The sequence below is a fragment of the Ylistrum balloti genome, unplaced genomic scaffold (assembly GCF_031769215.1).
Source record: "Ylistrum balloti isolate Yb309-2 unplaced genomic scaffold, AGI_CSIRO_Ybal_v1 Utg371636, whole genome shotgun sequence".
Classification (NCBI taxonomy): domain Eukaryota; kingdom Metazoa; phylum Mollusca; class Bivalvia; order Pectinida; family Pectinidae; genus Ylistrum; species Ylistrum balloti.
Genome location: NW_026782833.1, coordinates 28,133 through 35,880, shown reverse-complemented (window position 1 = coordinate 35,880; position 7,748 = coordinate 28,133).

The following is a 7,748-nucleotide window of genomic DNA, read 5'->3' as shown; positions in this document are numbered from 1 at the left end:
GAGATTAGTGCTAGTCCGAGTTTGTTTTTTCTTCGGTTGTGTACATTATATGTTCAGTTGTTGGTGTGTAGGTGGCACTAATAGCATTGTTATCTTGTTTAATATGTCCTCTAATTTGGGAAAGATGAAAAAGGTTGGTTTAATTCTTATTTTTATTTGATACAAAAATTAACTATGCAATGAATATTTAATTATCATGTTTAAATACCTTTAACATTTCGGTAAAATAGTGGCTCTTTATAAGTATGTTTCTAAATAATTTTGTAGACGGAGTATGATAGTACGCAATAACATTGCAAGACTTCTTTTTATATCTGGGATGTGCTTGTGAGGTTTTCATCGTACACTGTGTCTCCAGTATACTAATCAGAATTTTATGAAAAAATGAAATGTCCAAAAACACAAACTTTGACTGTTCACATTTTTACGATGAGGGGTGTGAAAGTTAAGCATTTTAAACATAGAAACTACAAGGTTAATACTATTTATTTAAAAAAAAAAGATTAATCAATCTGTGTTAAAATGTTAGAATTGAGAAATACATTAGAAACATTTGACAGGGATAGTTGCATTTAATCTGTTCAAATATCCCCGGATAGAGCATTCTAACTGGAAAAGATCACATCTCCATCCCATCACCCCTTCCCTTCCTTTTCTTCTGATTTCCATTCAAACTATATAGAAGCACCTTGTTTAGTGTGAAAAGGACCCCATTTACTAAACACTCAATGCAAACCCATTATCCATTGTAAATAATGATCTACTAGAGCAATGCAAAAAATTCCTTTTGATATAATATTCTATATCTTTGTAGCAATATTATTGTTACAATTGTGTCTCTGGTCGACTTTGGTTGTGTTCATTTAAGTTGCCAAAGATATGTTTATCAAGTGTACTCGTCATTGAAAGTTTACAAGAGAAAGTGTTTTATTAATGGTACATTTAGCAATGATAATGTTTACATATGTTTTAAATATGACCAGGTGTATTAGGCACATTTGTAATTTAGTCTGTCATTGTGAACGATGATTTGTTAAAACTTGATCACCTTTTGATTATACAATGTATCTCTGTTTTGTCAATTGAATTTGGGAGGATTTTTCCTGATATTACTATTATGACCTTATTCACAACAGACTTCATACTATCATCATAAAAAACCACATTTCTTTCTGTAAACAACAATGTATTTCGTTGGATGAAATTACTTCTTTTCAGTGAACATGTTCTTTTCTTCTTTTAAATTATTACCGCTGTTTTTACGCTTGTAAAGAAATGCTTCTACATGATTGTTAAGAAAAAGACATCATTACTCTGGATATTGCATCTAAATTCTGATTGATGAACGGGAAGGACCAAAGTGTCAGTGACCCACCTAGATTTTTTTTTCATAATATTTGTAACATCTTATCATTCTTATATTCAGCTTTTAGACTAGAAACAAATTTAATCCAACTGTTACATTTTGATGGATTTTTATCTAATGGAGTTACTTCCCTTTACATATATGTGATGTATAGGAGGTTAACTTGGAAGGAAACCTGTAGTGCTATCTATAGTAGTTAATTAACAGACATCAATACTGTTCATTTGTAGTTTAAGTTATATTTGGTTATGTAATTGGTGATCTTCCAAAGGAAGACACAAGGTGCAACACATCATGTGACTGTTCACTCAAAGTTGATCATGTGATTGGCAAACTCTCACTTGATTATGTGACTATCAAATTCACTATCGATCATGTGACTCCTTTCACACTTGGTCATGTGACTGTCCACTCATACTTGATCATGTGGTTGTTAAATGTACATATTAAATATGTGTGAAATGACTGTTGGTGCTATTTTAAGACTGAGCATGATAGTTATCTCCAGTGCTAGATTGTCTTGGTTGTCAACTACTCAACCCAAGTGTAAAAAGTTTTTGATAACATTATAGGCAGATTTAAGAAACCACTGCAATTTTTCAATTTCTTGATATTTTATGTAATGGATTAACCCAAGTTTTTTTTTAAAGATTAATTTAGTCACTTTTAGGTAAAAGTTTATCTGCAATAATCAATCATGGCATCTATTTGTCTTGCCTAGCAGTGGATCTCATCTAGTATGATTACTTTTATAAACTTATATTTCAATAAGAAGGTACATAAATATCAATAATTTGTGATAATTCACAACAGTTATCGTCACACCCTGGGAGATGTTCACTGTTTTGTTTCCTTATTAATGCCTTTTCATTTAAAACATGACTCACTGAAGCAGTGGTTACAAGTCATTAGAAATTGCAATGAATGTAGGGTTGATTGACCATTGAATAATTGAGATAAAAATTCTGAGAGATGCAACAAAAAGTACCTTTGCAATATTTTTTATTAAATGTTTTTTAAAATAGAATAAAATTGTTGTCTTTTTTAGCCCATCATCATCAGATCATCACCCGTCTATCCATAAACAATTTTGTTATCGCTATTTCTTGAGAAGTACTGGATGGATTTTTCTCAAACTGAATATGTGGGTTTCCCTTGATCCCTAGTTGTGCCTGTGTGATTTTGGGACTGATCAGAAAAAACAAAATGGCTGACAGACACAACATCTTGTCATCATTTTGACTTCGAAAGTTTGTAACCACTATTTCTTGAGAACTACTGAAAAGATTTTTTTTTCAGATTTCATGTATAGGGTTCTGTAGGTCCCTAGTTGTGCCTATTTGAGTTTTGGACTGATCATAAAACAAAATGGCTGACTGGCAGCCATCTTTGATTTTGCCTAGAAAAGATTGTTATTTCTTATTTCTTTTGCTATTTTGCAAGAAGTACTGAATGGATATCTCTCAAATTTCATACATATATTCCCTTTGTTCCCTCCTTGTGCTCATTTGCTTTTGGGATTGATCAGAAGAAAATGGCTTCCAGGTGGCCATTTTGGATTTGTCAGGTAAAGGTAATCATTGCTATTTCTACAAAGGAATATTCAAATGTCTAATCATTAAGAGCAAAAAGAGAAGAGAAAAGGAAAAAGATCCAATTTTCAAAGAGCATGTAAAGATCAAACAATGGTGGGTGCCAAGATCCCTCTGGGATCTCTTGTTTATAACGGCACCAGTGATATAGTTTGCAACAACAAGTTTTTGTTGCAGTGAAATCTATTTAGAACACAGCGCAATGAAGAAATATCAAATGAAATCCTGGAAATGAAAAGGTAAATGTAACATTTTGCATGCAGCTGGTGGAGGTTGTTGGTGACTCACTACTAATGTCAAGCAAAGTCTTTGACCTCTGAATCTTACAGAAGCACAAAGCAATGAGAACTGACAGGTAACAAATTAAGCCAGGCAACCATGAATACTTTCAAGGTCACATGGTTTATCATAAGGTCCCCAGATCTACTCCAGTATGCTAGAACTGCTAGAATAACTAGATCTGCTCAAAATCACCTGCTCTTTGCAAAGTCACTTGTTCTGCTCAAAATTCACGTCATTCGAGATCTTTTAAACCAGGTCTGTTCAACATCACAAGATTAGTTTGCACTCACCAAATCTTTTCATGATCAGCACATGATCTGGAGCTCATCGGATTTGATGTCATCATGTCTGTTGAACAAGGTAAACTGTTCTAATAACGATCCTCAAATCTATTCAATGTCGGCTGGTTTGTGTGTTCAAGATCACGTCAGATCTGATTATGATGTCATCATGTCTGTTGAACAAGGTAAACTGTTCTAATAACGATCCTCAAATCTATTCAATGTCGGCTGGTTTGTGTGTTCAAGATCATATCAGATCTGATTATGGTCATTCGGTCTGTTCAATGTCACTGGATTTGTCTAAGGTCAACTAGTCTGATCAGGTGATCTATCGCAGGTTTGCCCATTACAGATTCGATATAGAGCTTAATTTATCATTGATGTCCACTATGTAATTTCTCATCATTTTTCATCTGTAGTATTTTACCATTCAATCCATAAAGTGTGTTTGATTCTAAAATACCAAAGTATTTTAGAATAAAATATTCTTCATGAATTAAAAGGTCTTAACTTGCTTTAGTCATTTTGTAAATTTCATGACCCCAGGGTCTCACATTTCTCCCAAGTGGTGGGATAAAACTTACTATAGTTGATATAGGAAATTTTTTAAGTATTGTTTATTTTCTATTGGAAATAGTTCGAACTTGGTTGGAATTGTTGCTGCAGGATGAAAGTTTGATGATATATAATTATCATGGCTGACCTCTATGGGCTGGTGGGTGAGGCCAAATAAGGAACAGTTTGATAGAAAAATCTGATCAATACCCAATTAATGTAGAAACAAATACTCTTTATGGTTATAAATGTCTTAGGTACTTTACCGAAATTGTACATTTCATGACCCGAGGGTCTCCCAATTCCCAATATAATTCCCCAATAGTTTATATAGGAACATAACACCTTTGTCTCCTTATTCAGGATTATGGAAGGGACCTCTAAGATTATATGGACGAGGCAACGGCCTGTCTCCTTATTCAGGACTATGGAAGGGACCTATAAGATTATATGGACTGGGCAACGGTCTGTCTCCTTATTCAGGGCTATTAGTTAAATTTAAGTTGTTAATTCTGATATAATATTGAAAGTACATTTTAGAAACTTTATAATGTCATTATTTTGCCCTACATATACATGTTCAGCCTCAGTGGCCATTCTGAAATTTCACATTAGACCTTTTTCCTGCTGATATCAGTCATTCTTGTTGGACGTGTGGGAGGAGTCTTACTTTGGGAAGAAATAGGAGTATCCTCAGAAAAACCCTATGGTCGGATAGATGACCCCCATACCTTTTCACGTCCATTACGGGGTTCGAACTCCGGATTCCTAGATGAAAGGTGAGTGTATTAAGACTGCGCCAACATACATCCAGCGGTAAACTGACAAAGTGACAAAACATTGTTTGTTATATATGGGAAGGCATATTAGACTATTATATTGTTTACTTTACACTACATCAATACGATTACAACAGATTGGGGGTGATGACTTAGTAAAAACAACTCATAGAAGCGGCAGTAAGGACTGGAAGGAAGAAGTGGAGTTATGTACAGTAAATACAACATATAGGAGGGTCGGTAGGGACGTGGAGGAGGAAGTGGAGTTATGTACAGTAAACACAACATATAGGAGGGTCGGTAGGGACGTGGAGGAGGAAGTGGAGTTTTGTACAGTAAACACAACATGTAGGAGGGTCGGTAGGGACGTGGAGGAGGAAGTGGAGTTATGTACAGTAAACACAACATATAGGAGGGTCGGTAGGGACATGGAGGAGGAAGTGGAGTTTTGTACAGTAAACACAACATGTAGGAGGGTCGGTAGGGACGTGGAGTTATGTCCAGTAAACGCAACATATAGGAGGGTCGGTAGGGACGTGGAGGAGGAAGTGGAGTTATGTACAGTAAACACAACATATAGGAGGGTCGGTAGGGACGTGGAGGAGGAAGTGGAGTTATGTACAGTAAACACAACATATAGGAGGGTCGGTAGGGACGTGGAGGAGGAAGTGGAGTTATGTACAGTAAACACAACATACAGGAGGATCGGTAGGGAAGTGGAGATATGTACAGTAAACACAACATATAGGAGGGTCGGTAGGGAAGTGGAGTTATGTACAGTAAATACAAAATATAGGAGGGTCGGTAGGGACGTGGAGGAGGAAGTGGAGTTATGTACAGTAAACACAACATATAGGAGGGTCGGTAGGGATGTGGAGGAGGAAGTGGAGTTACGTACAGTAAACACAACATATAGGAGGGTCGGTAGGGAAGTGGAGTTATGTACAGTAAACACAACATATAGGAGGGTCGGTAGGGCAGTGGAGTTGTGTACAGTAAACACAACATATAGGAGGGTCGGTAGGGACGTGGAGGAGGGAGTGATGTACAGTAAACACAACATATAGGAGGGTCGGTAGGGACGTGGAGGAGGAAGTGGAGTTATGTACAGTAAACACAACATATAGGAGGGTCGGTACGGACGTGGAGGAGGAAGTGGAGTTATGTACAGTAAACACAACATATAGGAGGGTCGGTAGGGACGTGGAGGAGGGAGTGGAGTTATGTACAGTAAACACAACATATAGGAGGGTCGGTAGGGAAGTGAAGGAGGAAGATTTGACGTAAATACCCTGACGTCAAATTGATGTCAGAAGTAAAACGTCAGATGTACGTCAAGTTGCCAGGAAACCTGACGAAAATAAAATGTTCACAAAATGTTGATTTTGATTTCAGAAACGATCTCGGGTAAGCGTACTGTTACAGAAAATACTGCTTGTCCCACCTCCCGCCCCTTCAGTTCTAGTTTTGTCATGATTGAAACAACATTCATGTGATATGATACTCTTTATCATTCATTAAGCAGTTCTTTCTACAGCTTCATAATTTTAACCAAGCTGTATAAATGAAAAAAATATCTTGGTATATATTGCGGTTGATGTCAATCTGATTAAAATCCAGATACCTAAATACATCACCAGAAGCCAGTGGGTTTTTTTCTCTTGTTACCTCCCTTTAATGGCACATCGAAATTTCGAAAAATAAAATCATCACAAATACATCTACACGATAAGAAATTGTTCTGTGTCAACAAAAAGCTTTTGTTGGCTATTTGATGCTTTAATTTAAAAATTCAACTACTTTCAGTAAAATATGGAACGATATGAATATTATCACCGGAGTAGTTCGTTCATACTTCCTGTCATTTTAAAATTCTAGCGGGCGCCGAGTGTTACAGCGGGAAACGAGGTCACATCGGTTTTTGAATTTTTTACATTTACTTTTGGATTTCTGTCTACAGCTGGTTTATTTTGCTTCATTCTCGGAAAAGGTGAGTTGGTTTATCACTCAATGTCTGTATTTGCACCGTTATAATTTTACTTTTGTTATTTTGTTGACTTTTTAGCTGTTTAAAAAATCATGGTGGAAACCGATTACACGAGGTTACACAACTCGTGGCCACCGGTACGGTAATTCTTTCACTCGAGATAGGCTAGTTATGTTTTAAAAGTTATAATAGAACTCGCTAAAGCTTGTATCTTTTGTAACTTTAAAAAAAAACAACCAACTCGAGTGAAAGAAATGCAATAACCAGCAGTATTTTCTCCACTTCTAGTCATGCAGAATACACAAAGAGATACAGCACTTTTTTGCTAAAATTTTCATATAACGTATCTATAAATCATTTTCACAAGTTGAATTGTTTTGGGATTTGTTTAACCAGGTTTACTGTGCATACATCAATATTTTGACAAAATTGGCTGATATTTTGGGAGAAAAATAGTTAATGTACAAATGTAGGTATGTGTGATATGGATGTTCTACCTAAGGGTATATAAGTTGGGGTCTTAACGGAGGCTTCAAAGGTTATAACCCAAATGGCTCCTGTGTGGTGCAAATTTTGAAGATGCTATACACTATTTCTTCCAGTGTCCTCTTTACTCACATGTTAGACATCATGTTAATTCAGTATATAATTTATTAGGAAATGTTAACCTTATTGTTTTGCTTTATGGTATCATTGGAATGTCAGATGAATTTAGTAGTTTTATACTTTATAATCATATTTCTTATTAAAAAAAAACTAAAATATTCTCAATTTACAAGTAATAATATATACATACAAATTCTATAGTTATAATATTTAGTATACTTAAGTAGTTGTGGATGTAGTGTGGGAGTGAGTATGTGAGTGGTTTATTTTCTTTTCTTTATTCTCTCTTTATTATTATAA